The sequence below is a fragment of the Lathyrus oleraceus genome, chromosome 4 (assembly GCF_024323335.1).
Source record: "Lathyrus oleraceus cultivar Zhongwan6 chromosome 4, CAAS_Psat_ZW6_1.0, whole genome shotgun sequence".
Taxonomy (NCBI): domain Eukaryota; kingdom Viridiplantae; phylum Streptophyta; class Magnoliopsida; order Fabales; family Fabaceae; genus Lathyrus; species Lathyrus oleraceus.
This window is the reverse complement of record NC_066582.1, coordinates 240,854,882-240,880,419: the sequence shown is the minus strand read 5'-3', so window position 1 is coordinate 240,880,419 and position 25,538 is coordinate 240,854,882. Positions and strand designations below refer to the sequence as shown.

The window sequence follows — 25,538 nt, the reverse complement described above, 5'->3', positions numbered from 1 at the left end:
TTATTTCCATAGGACCATCTTGGATGACTTTCCATACCTTCCTATCAATATAGTTGATATGAATACGCATACAATATTTCCAATAAATGTAGTTTTCACCAATGAAAATAGGCGCTCTATTGTGCGGCCCTTTAGGATCGTTACTCATTTTCTAAAAAGTTATATGTGAAGCACTAGATGAACCGGTGCTCGTGATACCACTTGTTAGACGATAGTACCGATCTAGAAGGGGGGGGGGGGGGGGGGGGGGGGGTTGAATAGATCAGTATTTAAAATTTAGTGCTTTTTGAAATTGTTTTTAAAGGTTGCGAAAGCTCCCTAGACCACGATCGTCTAAACGATCCGTTAATGGAAAGACCGGATATGCGTGAAACCTAATGGAATGACTAAGATAAAGATAGTCAACAACTATCTTAATCAATCGATCAAATACACAAATCCTTGATATAGTTACCACTAATGATGAGTTAACACAATGAGAGAACAAGAAAAATATTGATAAGCTTGTGTGAAGTTAATTTTATCAAACACTTGATGTACACACTACACCAAGTCTCAATTTCACAAGAATTAATTGTGTAGAATTTTCCTTAGTTGCAATCAAAGTGATTGCAATAATTTATCGAACAACTTTAATGCATAACAATTAAGCGAGATGAAGTTTACAATTAATTTCATATATGATTCAATTTATGCAGAATTTAAAGAGTTAGAGAAAGAGAGAACAACACCAGATTTGTTTAGGCAGTTCCCATTTCGTCCTCGCTTAGGGTACGTCTGCCCCCAACTCCAAAACTAGAATTGAGATATTTATTATCAAGTTGCAAAGTTGTAATTCTGGCATAGTCAGATTTCAGATGTTCTACTCCAAGTCATGACATCTGATCCAACATTGTAACTAATACTGCAAGACAGTTATTAAACCCTGTACTAATATGCACACGTTCACAGATGTCACGACATCTGCTTCTATATCACCCTAGTATGGAGGAACACCTAGTTCTGTGCATCTGGTGGAAAGACTCAGCAGAGATCATCCATAGCACTAAATTCTGTTATTTTCTTACACAGTCATCAGCAAGATGTCTCAATAGTGATTTGAACATCAACTGTTACATTATTCAGTTTGCTTGCCTTGTACATGTATTTCCTAAAATAAAGGTTGAACAAGTCAAACCAATTTCCACGCATTAAGGAGCTAACTAATAGGCTATTAGCTAGGTTCATTAATTATAGATAAGTTGTTGGTTTCCTAGATTTTAGCTCAGCTGTTGAATTCCTAACGACTAGCCTGAGAACAATACTGAAACAGAAAAACTAATCATCCTACAATTTAGCACATGCTGTCAGGAATGAATGTCACAACATTCAGTTTGACAACCAGAACATATACCTTTTGCTGATTCTGTTATGTTCCTGAAAACCGACTGTGCTAAATTTACTGTACTGTAAAAGACCAACCAGTCTCTACTTCAGTATCAGCCTACAGGAAGAACTGTCAGGACATCCAGTTTGACAGTTTCACAATGGTCCTTTGCCCAGGTATGTTATCCTCTTGAAGACCAGACTTAATTACTGAATTGAAACCAACCTGCCTAGTATTCAGTATATGCTGTTAATGATGAATGTCACAACATTCTGATTGACATTCAAACAGTAGGCTATATACCAGGTCTGTTATCATCTGGACAAGTAGACTGGAATACCAGCTGTGTTATGGCAGAAGGATTATAACATGCTGAAGGAAAACAAACACAGGAAATTGTTAACCCAGTTCGGTGCAACATCACCTATGTCTGGGGGCTACCAAGCCAGGAAGAAGATTCACTATCAGCAGTATTAATTCAGAGTTAAACTCCCCCGTTTACAACTCTTCACTTAATCCCTACCCAATGCAATCTATACCTAGGAACTCCTAGATAGAAACCTCCAGTTTCCATTCCTATCACTACAAATACAATGTAATGTTAAAACAACTTGAACTTGCTTCACAGCTTCATTCAAGACCATAATCACTCTTGCCTACAGGCTTTGAGTTACAAATACTCTCAGCTTTGACCACTGAGAAACACATGGTAACCTTCCCACAGATTGGGAGGTTTACCTCACACACACCCCTAAATTTTCATTCTATGAGGCTTACAAAAACTAGGTTACAATATGCTATTTATAACCTAATCACCCAACTGGATTTGGGCCTTTAGAAATCGAAGCAAACTTCTCCTTTGCTGTTACAAAGTCAGCAGAAACTTTCTGCTACAATCAAGGTCTTCAATCCTAAAATCTCTCCATATATATCTCCTTATTTTGAGCCTATATATATATTCTAATTGAGTCTTTAAGACCTCCACATGGGAGTTAGGATATTCACCAAATATCCTCACTAATCCCAGAATATATACTGAATTAATTAATTCAGTTTTCTACACATGTGCGATGTCACAGACATGATGTCGTGACATCGTACATGACATGTTGGTCCAGGTGTTGAACTTCTTCAACCCAACATATTAAAACAACAGAGATGATTACATTATTTGTTTTACAAAATTAATGCCAATCCCAAGGTATTAACAAAAGTTTATACAAGAGAATAAATGATCACCACCGAGCAAACCTAAGTGTTTTTGCAGATCCTATTTACTTTTCTCCCCTTGATTCGAGTTGAACCAAGTGCTTCAAACATTTCGAACAAACCTCCGATTGTAGCTACCTTATTGCAAGAACTCCATGTTCTCCAAAACTCTAGCTTGGCTAATTTCGATCGCGATACGCTTCAACCCAAACCTTTCTTCACAATCCTTCGGTTACCGTTACTTGTTCGAACGAACCCATCGTTCTTCAAACCTTTCAATCGGATGAATCTATGAAGCAAAGATTTATGCAAAAAACCCCAATTCTTGGAGGACAAAACCCTACGGTTTTATTCAAGAAAAACCCACTCAAAGCCTCTACCCAAACTAAGATTACACAATCCTATTTGGACGTTATCACCACGACAATGCACTATGATCAACAAAAATTGTTATGTGTAGTTGTTGAAACATGCAATGAAGAATGAAGATGAAGAGGAACTTTAGTGTATATCTTTCACTTTTCTTGTTGACAATTGAAAAAGAAACTCTAGAATATATATATATATATATATATATATATATATATTATATATATATATATATATATATATATATATATATATATATATATATATATATATATATATATATATATATATATATATATATATATATATATATATATATATATATATATATATATATATATATATATATATATATATATATATATATATATATATATATATATATATATATATATATATATATATGATGCATAGACCAAGTCACAAGCACAACAGAATATTTTTGCAAAAATACACAGCAAAAAATGGAGTGAAAACTGCGACCACTCTACCTGTTCACACAGGTCACTCGACTTGTTCAGACCCATATCCAAATAACTCAAATAAAACAGGCAAAGAGTCGACTCAAACAGGTTTTTCCAGAATTGAGTCGACCTGTGACTCGACCTGTTCACATCTGTAACAATATGATTCAAATGAAGCGGGTAATGAGTCGATGCAACAGGTGGATGAGTCGACTCATCTTGTTTTTCCAGGATTTAGACGACCTATGACTCGACCTGTTCAGACCCGAGAGTTACATAAAATGTGACATGCATGAATGAGTCGACCGCTCCAAGGCATGAGTCGACTCAAAGTTCTTAAATGGTCAAAAATGAGTTTTTGAGACGTATTTTGGTCAATCCAAGCCATTCTCTTATGGACCTATGGTACCAATAATGATCAAGTGCATTATTGACATATATGAGATGCTCTTATATGCATAGACACATTAAATTTATACTTTGAGCATGTTAGAGAATGAACGCACTCTACGATATGATGACATTGTCCAAAGTACACAATATGAGCTACTAAAAAGGTTTGACATCATTAAAACAAGGACTAAGAACCTTTGCCCTCACAGTTCATACCTTGCTTGGTTTCATCTACTCAATTTCACTCAAGTTCATATCATGGCATTTTCAATGCTTGGTGTTTGGTCCATGGATCTTTGGTTCATGCTTATCATTTGTCCATCCAAGTTTTCTAAAGCCTAGTGCGATTCAATCCAAGATATGGTCATGTCCGTTGATTCATGTTAATGGTTTATTCATTTGAAGGCCTTTCATCATTTTCCATTTAAGCCATGATTCAACAATTCATTCAACATCAATTAATGTTCAAGGCATGTTCATACAATTTATTCAAGTCATAGAAGATTCAATTCAAATACTAATCTTATTTCATTCAAGAGTAGCAAATTCCATTCATTACAACCCATTACATGAGGAAAATACAAAAAAAATGAACTTTAACCAAATGTTAACTTTGGTCAACAGTAGACTTTTTGGTCAACTTTGACCAAAGTCAACCCAATCCTAAAAAACCTAAATTCCCAATCCCTAATTCTAACCCTAAATTTCCATGTTCCATGTTGACCTTTGATTGACCAATTGTACATGTTGCTTCAAATTCCAACCTTAATGTCATTTGCATTGTCCAACCAGCATGCCATAAGCCTCCATGGAACTATGACATACATATGCTGCAAGAGAAAACCATGAAGCAACACACAACATGAAGCAAGTTAGTATGGCAATCATCATGCACATTAACCAAGTCAAAAATGCATAGGTTAACTAATACCACATGAATCAATACATACATGAGCCATATGATACATATGTTTCAAGAAGCAAAACCAAGGACCTGAATAAGGAAGCATTATCATGTACAAGCCAAAAAGACCCTGCAAAATGCATACCAAACAGGGATTGCAGAAAACAATCCAAAGTGAAACCAAATGCACAGTTTTATATAACACAATGCCTACTGTAGAACACAAACTAGCTACCAAGTGAACCATGTTGTGAACTAAAGCCAAAACAATGAAAATGCAGTGAAACCATAAGCCATAACCATGCATCATACTTGCACATCAACATGCTTTGAAACTAAGCCACCATAATGCAAGTCCAAGTCAGAACCTATCTGCAAGGCATGAATACAAAACAATTGTAGCACACCAAACAAGACCTACACAATGCAGTCCATTGGATCCATGATGCAAAAGGCAAACCAATTTGCATCTACAAGTCAGTGAAGCCACAAGCTTGTAATCCACCAAGCCATTCTCCAAAACATAATAGCACACCATGACCAAGTTCAGAACAACACATAAACAATGTTACAAGTTGACCCTGCAGAAAGACATCAATACAAGGCCATCTTAATAACTAAATCAGTGCGCATTGAAACCGGACCAAGCTACAACATCATAACATTCAGTATCATATCACAGTCCAAACAATAAAGCATCATAACCCATCAATTCAACTGAACCTACCACAAACTAACTCAATCTGACTTAACCACCTAACTAACCTAGCCCAGGGAACTGTACAAATCATAACTACCTAACATAATGGCACAAAATTCCACAAAGTTCCTAACTGAAATCCTAACAGAATTTTCACAATCCCAAGGTCAAAACCACCATTAAATACTTCTCACTCCAATCATTGCACGCTCTCCATTCATTTTCACAAACAATCTCCAATCATTGCAATCCTCTCTGGAATTATTCTTAATCACACTCCAATCAGTTTTTCACCCATACACATTCATCAGAACTTCTCTCTCCAATCTCAATCGTTCTGAACCTAAAATCTTCATCAACCTTCAACCTCTATCATTGAACACCGAATCCCATCATATTAATCACCTTTTCATCATCTTCAGAATCAAATACTCATCAACAATACTCTTTAACATCAATAACTCAGAGAAGAAATAAGAAGAGAGAGAAAAAGGATTCCAAGGAAGAAGAAAGAGTCAGAATCATTACCTAGAAATAGGAGTTCACCGGTGTTCGTCATCATCTTCATCCTCCTCCGTCCATGGTAAGTTCCAAGATCTTCCATTTCTTCATTTCCAGTTACTGAGATGTAGAGGACGAAGAGGAGGTTCAAAGCCCCAACCCCGGGGGCTTTGAATCCTCACGTGTAAGATTTAATTTAGGATTGAACTTTTAGGGTTCTTTGAGCTTTAGATTCGGTTTTGGTGTTAGGGTAAGAATTAGGTAAAATCAAGGGTGGATTCGTGATCAGGTGATTGAGACGGAGCTGGTGATGTGGTCATTTTTTAATTTTGGTGGCCACCGTCTCCATAAACGATTTTAGGCACGATGGATCACGGCGGTGTTGGTTTGAAGGTTGACCTAAGTTTGTTTTCCTTGGTGGCGCGCATTTTATGCTCATTTTAAATTCAATTTAGCTTCCAATCATAACACCCCACGTGCCTTTGACTTTGGACATTGCTGACTCATTTTTATCAACACATGGTGAATTGTTCAATTCATCCATGAGTTTGGTTTCTGATGGGCCACACACGGTTGAGCCTAACACGAATTCATTTCCATCATTCCCAGATTCAGTTCACACCCACAACCTGGAAGCCATTTCCAATGGGCCTAGCAGTCAGGCCCATGCGCGCCATTATACTCTACACCCCATTTCCATAATTTCATGGCCCTGGCCCATTGAATTTATTTATTATTTTTGCTCACTTTTCTTGCATTTTTTAATTCATTTTCTTGCAATTTTATTTCTTTTTTAATTGTTTGATTGTGATTTTTTATTTTTTAGCATGATTAGAAAATATTAGAAAAAATTCTTTTTATGTTCAATTGTCATTTAGAATTTAATTGATTAGGTTTAGATGTTAATTTCACCTTTTAACCATGAAAAATCCCTAAAAATAATTAATAACCATGTTTAATTTTGAGTAGTCTTGATCTATCATCTTTATTTTTAAATTCAATTAACATGTCATGTTAGGGTAAAATTGACTTGTTTACATTTTAGTTCTATATTAATTCCATAGGCCATGATTAATTCAATTTTAATTGTTTACATTTTGATTATGATTAATGGTTAAATTGAAAATGTCATTTAAATTTAATTTAGTGTATATTTTGTTTACCATGATCATCTTATCATTTCATCATAATTTTGTCATTTCATGATCCGTTTTGTTTGTTTTAGCATTTAATTTTTCATTCTAATTCATTTGTTAATGCATACTAATCCATTTGATTCATATTTGTGCCCACATGTGCCATGGAGATTCAATTTGGATCCAATTTACTCATGAACTTTTAATCCATTTCAATAGTCTTGTATTGCGTGAGGATACCATACCACTTGTATGTTTTAGGCATGGTACTTGGTGTAACTTGTCTAATATCTTTTCATTTCCCATTTTGTTGTATGATGTCATCCCCCCATAGTGGGTCACATGTTCCCCCATCCCATGAAAGTGTAATAGCTTAGGTTTATTTTTTTTATTAGTTCATCATGCATGCTAACTAAAAATATAAAAACAAATGATAAATAAAGCATTTCAAAAGACAAAAGGCATACTTGATCCAACGTCAAGTGTCTTCCAAATCAAACTCATATCATAACAACGTGAGTACTTAATCCAACGTCAAGTATCTCCCATCCATTCCATGATCCACATCTCTTCTCCATTCTCTTCTATCTCATTCTATCTATCTCTTCCACTCTTCAAACACTTTTTCATAAATAAATTCAAACACTTGATCCAACGTCAAGTTCCTTTTTCAAAACATTTTCATAACAAACGGAATGCAAAAATAGGGTGTACGTGCTTGTACACAACATTCAAGCACTTGGGTTATCGGTCGTACCTAGCTTGAGGACCCGACACTTGACCTCCCCCTTAAAATATCTAATGATTGAAACAAGTTAGATCTAGGTGCTATGAGGGAGAAAAAGGGTAGTTAGGATACCATTGTCCTCTCGACTCCCAAGTATTCTAATTGTTGGTCGTACTTAGTCAAGGGTCAGATACTTGTCTCCCTCTAAGTTCCAATGATTAGACTTTCCAAACCTTTTTCACAATTCAAATCTCTTTTGGATGAAAAGGAGTGGTTAGGATAATATTATCCTCTCAACTCCTGAGTTTTTGGATTGTTGATTGTATCTAGCCAAGGGTCTGATGCTTGTCTCCGTACTAAAATCAACCCCAACAAATCAAATCATCTTTTGCCTCAGTGCACTCTTCAAACCTTTCAAAAAGGGACGTGTTACTTCCATTCTACCATGAACGACGCTTAAGCCTCCATGTGTGAGCAAGTAAGGTTTAATTGCTAGAGTGTGATCCAAGCGCATCCACTTTACCGCAAAAAAACAAATACTTTCCGCTCCCATGTTTGAGCATACAAGCAAGTGGACAGGAGCACGTGAATGTCAATATTATTCATAAAAACAAGCAAACACACACTATGTTTGTGAGCGGAACTACGGAGCTCTATTTCCTCATTGCACGTATGAGGGTACGTAGGCACAAGAGCCCAAATCCTTGGCGAGCACACTAATTTATAACCTTTTCTCTCACACCTTATTCTTATTCATCTCATTTCACCGATAGCAAGCAACATACAGATAGACAACATCCATATACATTGATACAAGCAAGTGGTTCCCATTGAGGATCTTGATGGATTTGCATTTTTAAATGTGTTTGATCCGTTAAAAAATAAGGAATTGAATAACACAACTCTAATTGTTCAATGTTTGATTTAAAAAATATTCACATAATAGAATGTAAATTAAGATTTAGGACTAGACAAAGGCCAAAAAAATAATCTATCAGTAAAACATGTGACAACATTTTTGTCCCCAATACAAATAATTTAAAATATGAAATACCTTTTTATTTTCTAAGAAAAAATATATTCTCTATCTTTTTCTTCTCTAATAATATTTATAATACGAAATGCAAAAAATATTAAAAATATGAAAATAACTTTTTATTTTCTACTAAAACTATATTCTCTCTCGTCCTCGTCTATTAATTTACAATATGAAAAAATGAAAAATACTTTTTTTATGTAGTACAAGTTAGTCTCTCTCTCTCTCTCTCTCTCTCTCTCTCTCTATATATATATATATATATATATATATATATCCCTCCCTCCCCCTATATTAATATCAATATTTACATTTATAAAAGATATTATAGTAAAAAAAATATCTCTCTCCTCAACTATTAATATTTACATTATTGTAAATAAAAATTATTTTATTTGTCATGTCCATTATTCATTAAACATAGTATAAGACAATAATTTGTCATGTACTTTAAAAGTTTGTAATGTGTTATGTTAAGTACTTACCCCTTTTGCGAATAAAATGCACCCATTATCATGTCTCCTCATTATTAACATTTTTGGTGTCTTGGATTTCACTTCATATGATAGGGAATAATCTCATCCTTGTGTAAAGCTAGTCATTAATTTTCTCTATCATTTAGATTAATCTCGTCTTATCAAATAAGTAGGTGTGTAATAATTATTAATGAAGTATTTTGATTTAAACCATTCGTGAAAGATATCACAACATGCATACTTGGTAGTTTGGTAAGTCGCCTACAAGCCAATAATAAATTTCTCAAAAATATTCTTATAAATATGTTACACCTTAAATTTATTCCCCTCTTCGCATTTTTGTTTCTAAAATCTTGATATCAAATTTCTTTTTAGGCTTTTCTCCTTTGACTCTTTTTTCAACAAACATTTTTGTAACATTTAATCCATTCTAGCATAGACTATAGTTGGTTTATCTCTAGCTTATAGAATCCTTTCAATAAAAGCTCCAGTTATATTATATGTGAGTAGATTGTTAAACTTTACACAGTAAAATCATAATTCTTATAAGAGAAAAAGACATAAATGAAAAAAAGCCGAAGAAAAATTTATTGAATTATTTTCCTTGACCAATACAATTATTTTTCTTGACCAATACAGTACCAACTCAGACTATTAATAGTCCAATGAAAAAGTTTGTTTAGAGATAGTCTCCTAATCATGTGGCCAACTTAACTAACCAAAAGCAAAGATAAATAAAGCATATGTTATATTCTAACACCCCACCCACAAATTAGAATGTACGTCAAGCATTCCAAGTTTGGAAACTAAAGTAGAAAAAGGTCCAAGATGAACTGGTTTTATGAATATGCTTGCTACTTAATTTTTTGAGTGTATAGTCATGAGGTGAATCAGTTTTGCCAAAATCTTGTCACAAACGAGATGACAATTCATCTCAATGTATTTCATTCTTTCATGAAAAATGGGATAGTTAGAAATACAAATAGAATGATTTGAAGGGTTGTGATTCTCATTACAAGTTACAGTACATATACAAGAGAGAGATGATCATTCATGATCCAAGAATCAAGGAAACTTAATGTACAAGCTACCAATAAGGAAACTAATAAAGACAAAATCAAATATTCTAATTACATATGATTTGTGGTTAATTACTGTCAAGACATTATTAAGTGACTTGTCTAACAGGGATTGGAGGCAATGTGAATAGTGTTGTTGTTGTCACATAAAATAGTAACTGGTTGCAGATGTTTAATTGAGATATCATGAAGAAGGTATAGCAGACATTGGGCCTCACAAGAGATGTTGGTTAAAACTTTGTATTCGAATTTGGATGAAGATCTGGAGACAACCTGTTGTTTCTTGGACTTCTAACTTATAAGACTTGTACCAGTAAAAAATTGAATTCGGTGGTTGACCTTCTGGTTGTGGAACAGGCACCCCAAACTAAGCCAATGAAGCCAATGTGTTTGAGTTATGATTCCTTTCTAAAAAATAGTCTGAGTGCGGGAGCATTCTTGATGTATCTGAGTACACGGTGAGCAGCTTGCATGTGTGTTTGTTGGTTTTGACATATATTGACTTAACATGCATACAACATAACTGATGTCAGGTCATTAGTGTGTTAAATACAAGAGTTTACCTATGAGGTGTCTTAATTGAGTTGCATCGGGCAGCAAAGTGTCAATTATCAAGTTTGAGACCATGGTCCATGGGGGTAGAAGTCGGTTTGGCTGCTAATAATCCCACATTTTGGAGAATATCTAGACTATATTTTTGTTGGCATAAGGATATGCTTTGGGAAGATCTTGCAATTTCGAAGTCAAGGAAATATTATTTCCTAAGTCTTTGATGTTGAATTTATTGTCCAAAACAGTCTTGATTTGATTGATTTCTGTAATGTTATTCCCTGATAGTATGAGATCATCTACATAAACCAAAATGCAAGTAAAATAATTAGTAGACTTTTTAGTACATAAGGAATAAATATATTTATATTGGATAAAACCTAAATCTTATATACTAGAGGTTAATTTATGGTTCCATTGTTTTCTTGCTTGTTTAAGACTATAGATTGACTTTTTGAGCTTGCAAACAAGGCCTTTATTAGGGAACAGTTAGTACATGAGGATATTTCATGTAGACTTCTCATCTAGATTAACATTCAAAAATGGTGTATTAATGTATAATAGGATGTAGATAAAATAATTCTAATTGTTGTTATTTTGATAATTGGACTAAATGCTTCTAGGTAGTTTATGCCTTCGGTTTGAGTAAAACCTTTAGCAACAAGACGAGCTTTGTATATTTCTATGTTATCATTAGCATGAAAGTTAAGTTTACAAATCCACTTACAACCTATACCTTTTTATTAGAGGGAGAAGTCAAAGTCCAAGTGTTGGTGTTAATGAGAGACTGAAAGTCGGTAGACGTAACCTGCTTTCAGTTAGGATCGGTAATGGTAGAGGTGTAACAAGTTGGTTCAATAATAGATGAGATTTTTAAATTAAAAATTTGTGTGTTGAAGATAAATTATTATAAGAGATTATATGAGAAAGGGGATAACGGGGATTACTTGGAAGAAAAGAATTATGAGGATGATTACCTTCAAGAAGTCAACAGTGATAATATTGGAGATATGTTGGAGGTCGGGAATTCTGGAAGGTTTTATAGTTGTAGAAAAATTGTCATTGTAGTTGGTAGGGAAATTGGTTGGGATTGGAGAAGGGATATGGGTAGTAGGGTAATTGGTTGAGTTATGGGGAAGAGGTGTGGATGCATGGGGGAGAGGAGGTAGTGTAGGGTTGTATATAGGTGTTTGTGTATGAGGAGGGCTAGTAGATGTAGATGTAGAGGTGGGAATGGGTGTTGTAGGGATGAAGATATGTGTTTGTGTTGTAGTAGATGCATCTGTGATACCTAGGATCTAACTTAGTTATAAGTCTTTTGGGACTGCAAGAAAAAATAAGGCAACCAAACACTTTCATAGTTGTATAATTTGGTCTCATGTTATAAATAAAATGAAAACAAGATTTAAAAAATAAAAGTTTTGAAGGTAATCTACTAAAGATGTAAACTGCATGAGAAAGAGCATGGCTCCAAAAAATATTGGGAAGCTTTGACTGAAAGAAAAGAGCACGAGTAACATCCATGAGGTGTTGATGTTGTTTTTCAACCAATCCATTATGTTGAGGAGTATTAGTATATTAGGTCTAATAGTGTATGTTGTGATCATGTAAAAAAAGATTAGAGTGAACTCGGGCCCATTATCGTAACTTATAAATTTGATAGTTTCATTAAATTGAGCTTTAAAGCGGGAGACAAAAGATTTGATTAAAAAAATTGTTTCAAATTTTAGTTTCATAAGAAAAATCCAACAAAATCTACTATAATTATCAATAACAGTCAGAAAATATTTATGGCAAAATATGGAGGGGTTAGGAATGGGCCACATATGTCCATGTGAATTAAATCAAAAGGAGAAATATATTGATAAATGTTATCCAGAAAGGGAAATCTTTTGTGTTTAGCAAACAGACAAGTATCACAAGGAATATTATGTTTGGAAGCATTACATAAAGGGAAATTTTTATTAACAACAAGAATGGTGTCATGCGAAGGGTGGCCTAAATGACTATGCCACATATTACAATTGTTAACAATAAGTGTGGAAGTAGATGGGTTAAGAGTAAGAGGATAGATGGTGAGGAAGGTGAGCAAGTATAAGCCATTAGAAAGCTTAATTGCACCAATCATCATACGGGTATGGTTCCCCTATATCATACAGCCAGAAGATGTAAAACTTATAATGTAATCAAGATTTTTAGTAAGCCTAAGAATAGAGATGAGGTTAGTAGAAAAAGTAGGGATATAAAACACATCATTAAGGTAGAAATTGTTATCCAAATATATAGTACTAGAGAAATTGGTGGTGATCATGGCTCCATTATGGATTCAAATATGAACATATTTGATTTCCACTAAATGGGATGATAAAGACATGGATTGGCATACATGGTTTGTGACCCTAGTGTCCAGAATCTAGTTAGATTGGGACTTGTTATGTAAAATATTGAGAGATGTATAAATACCTTGAATGTTAGTCGTGCTGAAATGAAGATGATGGATAATAGAAAAGAATGATTGATGACTTTGTTGGAGAAGATCAAGGAGAGACTTTTGTTGATCTGGGGTGAATCTAATTGCATTCATTACTACAAATAATATATTTCATGACGAAACTTTCACCTCACCCAACAAAAAATCGAGATGTAAACCATACATGAGTCACATTTTTTTTTAAATATCATATATTCCCTCGGTTGAGCTGAAAATCGAGGGGTAAAGTATTTAAAGGACACGCCTTCGAATTCCAACAACTACATTTTAGCACCTTTTAATTTTTTTAATTTTTTTTTATGACATATTACCTTGGCTTTGCTGAAAACCGAGGGATAAAGTATTTAGAGGACACGTCTTCGAATCCCAGCAACTACATTTTATCACCTTTTAACTTTAAAAAAAATTATGACCTATTACCTTGGCTTTGCTGAAAACCAAGGGATAAAGTAGCGTATTTTATTTTTATTTTATTTTTTATTTATGACCAATTTGATGAAAAATAAATTAACGAATCTTTGTCGTCCATTTATAAAGTAACAATGGTCAAGACATTGCAAATTATCAATCCACATAAAACATTAGTGATCTGCATAAAACTCTCACTAACCAATTAAAACGTGAATGCCACAACTATTCATCTTGGATGCAAAATGCTGAAATTTTAACTTAACATATTGAAAACAATGATTATGAAAGCAAGAGTGTGGAAATATTTAAGGTTGGTTTCTTAATGTAATTATTTCTCTAGTAATTTTTTGTTAAAAATATTTAATGTTATTTAGGAAAGCATAAAAGTAACTTATTAATGTTAGTTGTAGTTGTATCACGTAAAATGTTTAATATTGTCGTTGTTATTGTTGTTGAAATTTAGTATTTAAGTATTCTATTGATTTTGTTTATTTATTGTTGTTGTTGTTTTTGTTGTTGTTGTTGTTGAGATTTAATGTTTAAAGATTCCATGGGTTTTATTGTTGTTGTTATTGTTGTTGTTGTTGTTGAGATTTAATGATTTTATTGATTTTATTTTTGTTGTTGTTATTGGTGGTGGTATTGATGATGATGATGAGGAAGATTCAGAATTTGTCAACAAATTTGATGCTTTGCAGATTAAAAAAAAGGTTAAAACTAAAATTTTGTAAACAAGACTTTACCCCTCGGTTATTGTTAAAAACCGAGGTATAAAACTAATACCGTTTTGAAAATCCAAAAAAATGCAGTTGTTGGGGATCGAACTCATAACTAGTGTCATTTCAACCTCAGTTAATAAAAAATTGAGGGCTAAAGTGACAGTTTTTCATGTCGCCCTTCGTTACCTCGCATGTGTAGCCGAGGTTATATCTCTTTTGTGTTTGAGGTGAAATGGGGTTATTTGTAGTAGTGATCATCTTGGTGAGGAATATCTTCAATGGTAGTAAGTTGGGTCTCATTGATACCAACATCTTCATGAGCGAATTTAGCAACATTGGGTTTCTTCAAACATACCCCGTTGGTGTGTCCAATCTTGTTGTAATATGAGAAGATTTTTGTTCCACGTCCTCTTCCTACCACTACATGTTGAGTAGTTCGATCATGTGGTTTTCCACTAAATTGTGGTTTATTAATGAAGGTGATAACTTTGTTGTCCTTAAGATTGTTGATATGTTGTCTTTCTTTTTGAACAAGAAGAGAAAACACTTTGTTGATGGATGGAAAAGGTTGCATGAGCATAATCTGAGATCAAACAAAGGCATATTGTTCATTCAAGCCTTTTAGAAACATGATAACATAGTCATTTTCTCTGTATTCCTTGATGGTGGGAATGAGATAACAGCTACAAGAAATGGTGCAAGTACAATGATAAAGAGGCCTAAAATTATTATACTCCTACCAAAGTTTCGTGAGAGTATTTCAGTATTGAGTAATGTTGGAATTGACTTGTTTGAGAGAGTATAAATCTTCTTCGAGATCTGAGATATGAAAACATATCCTTAGTGATACCTTTCACGCATCTCCTTCCAGATTTCAATATTTGTGTCCATTTACATATGCTTTCAGAAATATCGTGTTCAAGTAATTAGTTTTTCAGGACATGACCATGGTGTTGCAATGATCCCATGCAACTTAAGTCAGATCAGCAACAGAGGGACGAATTAGGGTTCCATCTATGAACCCTATTTTTTTATAGCTAAGTTATACTTTGAGAGAACGAGCCCAAAAGTGGTAATTGGTGTTGGATAAGGATGGAGAAACAAGGGCCAAGCCAGGATTGTCATTAGGGTGCATGAAAACAGATTAAGCATGTCATATAAGGTTTTTGTTTTGATCAGAAATTTTTTTAGGTTCTTTAATGGTGGAAGAAGAAGATGTAGGAATTTATTTTGGAGAATTTTTGGTATAGGTTCCATTAGTTGGGTCTTCCATGGATGAAAGTTGCTAGAAAAGAAATGGTTGTTATGATGAAAATTGGAAGTAAGATTGATGTTGGACAATAACTTTCTAGGTAGGCTAAGGTATTCCATTAGGGTTTTGATATATGGGTTGATTGAAGATGATAAAATTAGATTGAAGGAAGGATTATATATAATAGCAATTTTATGGGTAGGTCTACGATTTGTTGTTGAAAGGATTGATGAAGATTTGAAACTTTCTAGGTAGATTTTCATAGATATGGTTAGGGAAATAAAAATTATGGGTAATTATTAAAGAAAGATGAAGAAATTGTTTGGTTTGATGATTAGGAAATGAAATGGTGAAGATTAAGATTTTTTTGTTGGTGTTCTTGGTGGATGAATATCGTGATGAAGATGGGATTTTCTAGGTAGATGAATTTGTGAGAGGGGAGAGAGATGAGAGTGGTAAAAGAGAGAGAAAGAGAAAAATAAAATGAACTTAAACTTTTATGGTGATAAGTGATGATAAGGACGAGATGAAGAGAATCCTGGAGGTCCAATGAGAGTGAGTCATGAGCAGATAAAAGATAAAAATGTGTGTTATCTTGAAAGATGATAAGGTAATGATGAGAATATTGAAAGCCAGTGAGAATTAAGACACAAGAGGAATGATGAAATTATAGATAACATTGATGGCGTTAAAAGAACTAATGAGCAAAAAGATTAATGGTAATAATATCAGAACAATTATAAGCTTTTGATGCCATGTTAAACTTTACACAACAAAATCATAATTCTTAAGACAGAAAAAGACAAATGAAAAAAGAAGAAAAACATTTATTCAATCATTTTCTTGACCAATATAGTACAACTCAAACTATTAATAGCACAATGAGAAAAGTTGGTTAGAGATAATCTCACTAACCACGAGGCCAACTTAACTAACTAAAAGCAAAAATAAATAAATCATATGTTATATACATATATAAATCTTTGAGTAAAAAAATGAAATGCAATTGAGTCCAAAATTTAGAATCTATAGTGTCATCATCTTGTCATAATATTCCTTGTTAACCTCGACCAATTGCTTCATATCTTTTGCAACTCTCATGATTAAGTTTCTTAATGTAGATCCTCCTCCAAATTGATTTTTATAATTTGTATACAAATATAAGAAAAAACATATGTTCAATACTCAATATCATTTCCTGAAAGACATGGACAAGATCTCTCTAGAATGAAAAAAAAGAAAAAGAAATGAAGTAGCTTAATAACACAAGCTTAACATAAATTGTAACATAAACTCAAATATATTACACAAAATCAAGCATGTATATTTGAATATATCTTTTTTTATGAGATATCTAAACTTGTCTTCTTTCTCCTTTGTATGCTAAATTTTGTTATAATAAAGCTTTAAAAAACCCAACCTCGTGAGTCTTTTGTTCCAGCTTCAATTGAACTAACTCCTATATAAAAATAATTATCATTCAGTGTCATCTCAAACTCTTGGCGGCAAGACTTAAGCAAGTGGTGAATTGTTTAGTTTCTCAATGCCAATCAGCTTTCATATCTCAAAGGCACATTTAAGATGGAGGGTTGTTTGTTAATGAAGTTATGGATTACACAAAGAGATTCAAGAAGGATTGTTTAGTAGTGAAGGTCTACTTTAAACAAGCTTACTGATAACACTAAAATTTACCGTATTTTCGACTCCGATTTCACATGCATTCTAGTTGTTTTATTATCATTTTGTTGTGTTATTGGTATGTTTTCCTTTGTTTTCAGGTTTTTACTTTAATCGGAGCCCCGATCGAGAAAAGGAGCGAAAAAGAGCCAAAAACCCTAAAATTCAGCATTTTATTCTTGTGGCCTACCCCATGGCTGGCGCCATAGACCCTGCCATGACGTGTCCAAGCTCAACTTCCCTCAACTCCCACGTTCCCCACTACTTCCACTAAGGCGCCTCATTTTGTGCTTGTGGCGGGCGCCATGGCCTTGTGGCGGGCGCCACAAGAGGAAAATAGTTTCCCTCCCATTTTCAAGTTGAAGGGCATCCAAGTCATTTCCATCTTTTTACTTGCTTATAAATAGAAACTCGAATTCACTTTTACAATCATCCAAACTTAGAGCAGAGGCAAACTCAGAGCAACTTTGTTTCACTTAGGCATATATTCAGTATTTTAAAGTGGTAATCGCTTCGCATTGGAGTGTTACCACAATTGTGTAATCGAGTCTGTGATAGAGTCTGTAATCGAGTTTGGAGCACTTTGGAAGGAAGTTAATCCTGCCGCCATTTTCATTTCCGCTTTGCAATTTATTCAACCCTCCGATTGGAGCAGGTTTTTATTACTTGTCTTTATCTTATTTATTTTCTCGCACTCACTTTACTTTATTTATTTCCTCGCACTCGCTTTACTTTATTTATTTCCTCGCACTCGCTTTACTTTATTTATTTCTCGCACTCACTTTACTTTATTTATTTCCTCGCACTCGCTTTACTTTATTTATTTCCTGCACTCGCTTTACTTTATTTATTTCCCGCACTCGCTTTAAATTATTTACTTTCCGCACTCGCACTACTTTTATTTACTTTCCGCACTCTCACTACTTTTATTTACTTTAATGCACTTTTACTTTACCATGTCTAACTAAATCTATAAGGTTAGAATGTAAGGATCGTAATTGAACCGATAATCCGTACAATTGTTCGTAGAAACACTTAAGGGCCATTTTAACTTTCAACTTATGTTTTCCCGCACTTCAATTCCGTTGGGTAAGATCGAAAGCCGTCCAAAGTCTTTTTAAACTTAATTGTTTTTAACTATTTCAAAAACAGCGAAAGCGCTTTGTTTAGTTCATTAGGAGATTTTAACATTAAGAAGAAAAGAGATTTTAAAACTATTTTCGGACGCGTTTATAAGTTTAGAGTCTGGTTCGTGAGAACCTCTTTTGGTTAAGAAATCCAGGTTATAATACTTTTCAACTTAGTCAAGATACTATATTTCTTAAAAATAGGTTTACTACTCTAACGCAATGCGCGCCTTTTTATAAGTGACAATAAAAGGGTTTGATTAGGGAGTACAACTCGGTTCTGAATACGCGAAAGCGACAGTTCCTGTTAAATTAGTTCTTTTCAAAGTAGGAAACATTGCCCATAAGTAGCTCTACTAGCAGTACTTGGATTATTAATTGATTACGTGAATTACATTCGACCCTGCCTTTATTAATTATATCTTTATTTCAATACTTTACTTCTCATTGCACACTATAAAAAACACCTATTTTGATTGCCTTTGATAAACACCATAACGACAGATAACGATAGATTGACACTTGGTCTCTTTGGATTCGATAATCTTTTATATTACTCTGACACGTTCGTATACTTGCGAAACACCGCATCAGTTACGATTATATCTCTTGGAATTATTTAACGCATATTTTGAAGTCTATGAACTTTGGGCATAAATGGATGAAATGGATGGAGGCCATGGTTTTTACAAATTTCCTTTCTATTTTGGTTAATGGTTGTTCAACTACTGAGATTCAAGTGAGTCGAGGGTTCAGACAGGGAGATCCTATATCACCCTTCTTATTCATTCTTGCAATTGATGGTCTCACGGGTATGATGAGGAATGTAGTGATTTCAAAAGATTATAAAGGTTTTTTTTTTATGAGTGACAACATTCAGTTTGACATTCTCCAGTTTGATGACGATACCATCATGCTAAGTAATGGCCACCTGGACAATCTTTGGAGTATTAAAGGAATTCTTAGAGGTTTTAAGTTGGTTTCCGAGCTCGGTGTGAACCTTGCTAAAACCAAAAAATTTGGCATCAATTTAAAAAATGATTATATATCTGTTGTTGCAACTTTCCTAGCTTATGATACAAGTACTTTACCAATCAAATTTCTTAGAGTGGTTATGGGATCCAAACCTAAAAGGCAAGAGTATTAGAATCTCTTATTAACCAAGTTTAGAAAGTGTCTCTCAGTGTGGACAGTGAAATCCATTTTGCTAGGTGGGAGAATTGTGCTACTCAATTTTGTTTTGTTAAATCTTCCTATCTATCAATTCTCTCATTTCATGGCTTCAAAAGTATTGTCAAAGAAATCATAAGAATCCAAAGAGAGTTCTTATGGGGTGGTAGTGAAGGCCAAAGTAAAATGTGTTGGCTTAGTTGGTCAAAAATCTGTAGAAGCAAAGCTAATGGAGGTCGTGGAGTTAAACATTATGAAGCCTTTAATTTGGTGTTGCTAAGCAAATGGTTTTGGAGGATTCTTGAAGGTCCAAAGTCTATTTGGATTGATTTATTAAGATTTAGATATGGATACATAAAATGGGAGATTCTTAGTCGCTCTTATCCCCCTAGGTAAGAATGACTCTATATGCTGGAAGGGCTTGATAAAGGTTTGTTTCAAATAGAAGAAGATAGATAAATGGTTTTGTAAGTCTATTAGATGCAAACTTGGCAATGGAAAGGAGCTGGATTTTTGGCACTCCATTTGGCATGGTAAAAGAACTTTTTGTAGGTTATTTCATGAGGCTTTTGAAAATTAGGTTAATCCTTCAGTAAGGGTTGTAGACATGGGAGATTGGATTCAAGGAAATTGGTGTTGGGACTTTGGCAGAATTCTGGATCCGAGTACATTAGTGGCTGACATTCAAGCTTCATAGTTAATGGAGATGCTAGCTGATGACACTTAGTCATTACATGTTTTCTATCGAAGAAACAAATAAAAATAAGTCGAAGATAATCAAGTTTGATGAATAATGGGCAAAGAACGATGCAAAAATGACCAAGTATGATGAATTAGGGACTTAGAGAGATTTGGTTGAAAAAGGAGCAAGAGTGAGCAAGCCACTGAAATAATTATGCGTTGCATCGCGCGTGTGATAGAAAAGAAGAAAGTGGTATCGAGCGTCATTGTGTGCGTGGAAGAGCAGTCAATGCAACATCGCCCTCCCGATGCAGACTATTGTGCGCATGATGGGCCCTTTTCTGGGAATTTTTTGACCTGTTCAGGTACTATTTGGTGGCTATAAAAAGGAAGACTTTGGACTTTTTTTAGGGGTTCTTTGATTGGAGACTGGAGAGTACAATTTACAACACCGGAACTGAGTTTTTGAGCATATTCGAAGCCATTAGAGGCCAGATCTTCAAGGAATTCTTATGCAATCTTATTCTTATCAATTGGTATTGTAATTTTATCAGTATGAGTAGCTAAACACTTTTAGGTTAGATTTTGTCTGATGAACTTGTCTTAGCTATATTTCTATTTAATTGCTTCTTTTACTTAAAGCATATTATTTGAGATACTCTATTAATGTAATTATAGACGTATATGGAATACTGACCCTTAGGGAAACTATCGTACTTACGTCGATTGAATAGGGATAGGAGATCTCGAGTAGTGGCCTTAGAGTTAACGTATTATATCATCGCCTGATTTCACTTACGTCGGTTGAATAAGGATATGATCCCTCTAGTAGGAATCAATGAGATATACACCAAAGGATTTGGTATAGTAGTCTTGTAACTCGTCGTGGAAATATAATGATGCTTGATTTATGTAATGCATTAGACATCAATAGGGGATTATGGGCAAAATCTGACCATTTTCTCTAAATTTTCATAATACTTCTTTTATTATCAACTGCAAACTTGAAAATTCTCCCATTTGTTACTTTTTGTACTTGCACAACTATTGATTTGTCAAATAGCAGTCCATGTGGTTTCGATACTCTTTTTAATACTACGACACTATTGAAACACTAGCCGAGAAGTCATCAAGTTTTTGACGCTGTTGTCGGGGACTGTTGATAATTTCAACAAGGCAACGCTTGTGTAAAATTTTGCTTATTTAGTTTTTGTTTTTATGTTTGTTTTCTCGTAATTGTTTAATTAAAGTGCTACTGAGGTATTTCTTATTTGTGTATGCGTAACTCGGGATCAGAATTGACATCGCTTGATCCCGAAATTGAAAGGACTGCACATGCCATAAGGAGAGTGGTTAGATAAGAGAATCTAACTCAAAGGACGTTAGTAGAAGACAATTCAATGATTTCTCCAGACTCCAAAGAGGAAATTATCATGGTAGACATACCACCACCATCCACTATAGGGGACTACTGCAAAAGGACTGATGAGGAACAGATTTCTAGAGGGCTTGTACCTGCAAACCCCACTAACTTTGACATAATTTTTTTTTGCTTTCAGGTTTGAGAGAGAATCCATTTGAAGGGAATGCAATTTGAGACCCATGGGAGCACTTGCTCGCTTCTACGAAATAGCCTCAATGTGCAGGCCAATTGATGTCACTAGAGACTAAGTCAAGTTGAGGTTGTTTAGTTTCTCGCTAATTGGAAGAGCTAAAGATTGGTTGATTTGCCTTCCAAATGAAACTATATGTAAATGGAAAGAGTTGGAGGATAAATTCTTGGAGAGATTTTTCACAATCACTCAATTTGCTGAATGAAGAGCTGAAATCACCAACTTTTAGCAGCAAGAAACTGAATCTTTGTATGACTCATGGGAATGGTTTAAAATTTTATTACGTGGGTGCCCAAATTATAACATGAATAACATGGAGCAAATGCATAATTTTATTAAAGGTCTCAAGGGTCAAACATGCTTGCTTCTAGATGCTTCTGCGGGAGGGACAATCAAAACTATGACACAACCACAGGTTAAAGACTTGATTGAAAAGATGTTTTTAAATGAATATCGTTCAAAGAATGAAAGATCAGTGAAAACTAAAATTGCATGCACACCAAAAGGTATGTTAGTTATTGGCACTCATACTACACTTTTAGCTCAAATTGAATTATTGAATAAAAATCTAGTTGAAAGCAGTTTGAGTCAAGCTAACGTGAGTCTGGCACAAGCACTAAAATGTGATTTTTGTGGAGAGGGACATGAAAATGGAATGTGCTCTTTGAAAGGGTCGAGTGAAGAAGCTCAATTTAAAAATTTCTAGAGAAATAATTTACATTCTAACACCTACAATCCAGAATGGAAGGATCACCTAAACTTCAGATGGAGCAATAATCAAAATACAAGTGATAATCTTGGTGTTCAGCAAAATCAACAGGCTTCAACCCAAAGGAAACCTTTACCCCTTGAGGAGACCCTCAATAAACCCATCCAGACCACTCAGAGCAGTTTTGAACAGGTAAATAAATAGCATGAAGTAATGAGTAAGAACTATGATGCATCTATAAAAAAATTGGAGATGCAAATTGGTCAACTATCTCGACAAATGGCCGTTTTACCTAGTTCTAGTGGAGGATTTACAGGTAACACTGTGGATAATCCTAAAAATGAGACTTGCAAGGCTTTAGAAGCGGGTTCCGAGGTAATCACAAACATATGTGAGGATGAAGTAGTGGAAGAAGTCTTGATTGAAGAGGACTAAGTAGGGTCTAAGAAATAGGAGAGTGAAAACCAGAGTGACCAAGCTGAGAGGGGGTCACCATTGAGCAATTGATAGACAAAAACTCCCCTTGGAGAAATACTAAGAAACAAATTTTTAATGACCTTAACCCAAAGCTACCTAACTACGTAAAATTGACATATCCATTCATTAAGAAGAAACTACTACAGGGAGATGAGGTGGGGTTGTTTACCAAGTTTAAATAGATGTTAACCAAGCTTCAGGTAAGTATTTATTTTCATGAAGTTTTAGAGCTAATGTCAAAATTTTCTAAATTTATAAAGGCGTTATTAATAGGTACAAAGCAGAAGCTGCATAAATAGCAGGTACATATGTATAAGAAATGCGATACGACATTGCTCCAAATAATGCCAACAAAACTTAAGGATCCAAGTAAGTTTACCATCTCTGACACTATTGGTGGGGTAGAGATCCCACATGCTCTATGTGATTTAGGGTCGAGTATCACTTTAATGCCTCTTAATAAGGCGAAATGATTAAATTTGAGAGAGATCATACCCAGTAATATAAATCTCACCTTAGCTAATTTATCTGTGACTCATCCTTATGGTGTTTTATAAGATGTGTTAGTACATGTCGACAATCTAGTTTTTCCTGCATATTTTATGGTAGTAGATATGAAGGGAGACACAAGTGGTTCATTTATTCTTAGAAGACCATTCTTGGCGACCAGGAAAGCGTTAATAGATTTGGAAATATGTGAACTTAGCTTGAAGTTCAATAATGAAAAAATGGTGTTTAATGCTTATGAATGGGCACCATATGCAGATGATCTAGAAACATGCTACCAGATTGAAGACAAAGGTATCAAGGACAACAAAGGAAGGAATAAAGGAAAATTATCCAATGTGAGGGTATCACTTGCGTTTGATGTGCCTTAGGCATGGACCGTCAAGCTAATGACGGTAAAGAAGCACTGGGTGGGAGGCAACCCATCAGTAAGTGTATTTTAAAATTTTTCATTTTATTTAATTAAAAACATGTCGATTTTTGTATGTTATCTGGTAAGAAAATAACGCATGTGAAAAAAATAAAGTAGAGAAGAGACAGGTGAAAGGAAAATAAGAAAAGAAAAAAGAAGGAAAGCCCCTGGAAAAATCATGCAACCTATAGCATGTGTGACTGGGCTATATCGTATGCGCGATGGCTTCATAATGCACGCGATAGAGACGTTGGAGAATCTGGAATCCTTTAGTATCGCGTGCGTGATGGACATATGACACGCACGATAAAGACGTTGGCCAAGAGATGTTGGAAGAATCGTTAGCATCACGCACGCGATGGACGCATGAAGCGCACGATGAGAACGAAAGTTTGCCTATAAATAGAGATTTTCAAATCTCTTTTTCCCTCACAATCCTTTTCTCTAATCTCTCTTAACCCCAAATATCTTTTAATCATCATCTTCTACTTAATATTTTCTTTGTGCAGTTTTTTTGTTGTTGTAGGCATAATGGGTCCAAAAAAAGGCAGAGTTGAAAGAGGTTCATCATCATGCGTTACTCCCGCACCAAATGCCCTAAGTTTTCCAAATTTGAAGTTTCTTTCTGAAGCAACTGGTGAAAAGTATTTAAAGTTGGTGGACTAACATATCGTGAGAGAAAGAGCTTTTGCATGCGATGATCTTAGGGGTTTTGAAGAAGTGGTGGAAATGTTGCAACATCGATAATGGGGTCAGTTTTAATGATTTAATTCAGAAAACCAACAAAACCATTGGCCTCAAGTTTTATGCAAATGTTGCTTTTAGTGATGTGGGCTCTTATACTTCATATGTGTGAGGTAAGTACATTGACTACTTTGCTAGTGCTATTAATTCTATTTTGAATCTTCAACATTCTCTCGTTTGTGCTTTAGGACTTATAGAAATGAGCATTGTGTTATAAACGAAATCATGTCCTAAGAAATGCTTGATGCTTTCTATAGACCTGGGGCTGAATGGGTGATTGAGTGGGGCTTAGCGTTGCAACTTAGAACCGCTGAATTTTGCCAAATCCCTGTGGCATGGGCCTTATTCTTTGTGCAAACTCTAGAAACTGCATCTAATCAGTCACAATTTATTGTGAAGCGGTGCTTAGGACTTTTGTCTCTTTTAAGGGGTGAGCCAATTAGTGTAGGGTACTTAATTTCTGAAATCATACCGCAATTTTATCCATCATTCAATAAATTTATACATGCATCATGCCTTTCATTCAATAAGTTTTCGGATCTACAGACAGACAGGTTGAATTAATTTTCAAAGGTAAATTTTCTAAAATCGACAAATAAATAAACATTTTCTACCCAGAACTACGTAGCTTTTAGTTCT

At 34.5% G+C, this 25,538-nt stretch overlaps 1 long non-coding RNA gene and 1 other non-coding gene across 3 annotated transcripts; both read right to left on the bottom strand.

The window, feature by feature from the left end:
• Window positions 1-4,276: 4,276 nt before the first annotated feature.
• Window positions 4,277-6,377, bottom strand: LOC127074809 (uncharacterized). 2 transcript variants are annotated; one of them, XR_007786118.1, is made up of 3 exons: window positions 5,934-6,377; window positions 4,748-5,286; window positions 4,277-4,631 (listed from the first exon to the last, which is right to left on the bottom strand). It is a non-coding gene; the product is annotated as an uncharacterized LOC127074809 (long non-coding RNA). The 2 variants fall into 2 exon arrangements; XR_007786117.1 differs by having other exon boundaries at window positions 4,752-5,286; window positions 5,934-6,376.
• Window positions 6,378-22,249: 15,872 nt separating this feature from the next.
• LOC127077504 (small nucleolar RNA R71) lies at window positions 22,250-22,356 on the bottom strand. Its single transcript, XR_007787305.1, has one exon. It is a non-coding gene; the product is annotated as a small nucleolar RNA R71 (small nucleolar RNA).
• Between the last annotated feature and the right edge of the window lie 3,182 nt (window positions 22,357-25,538).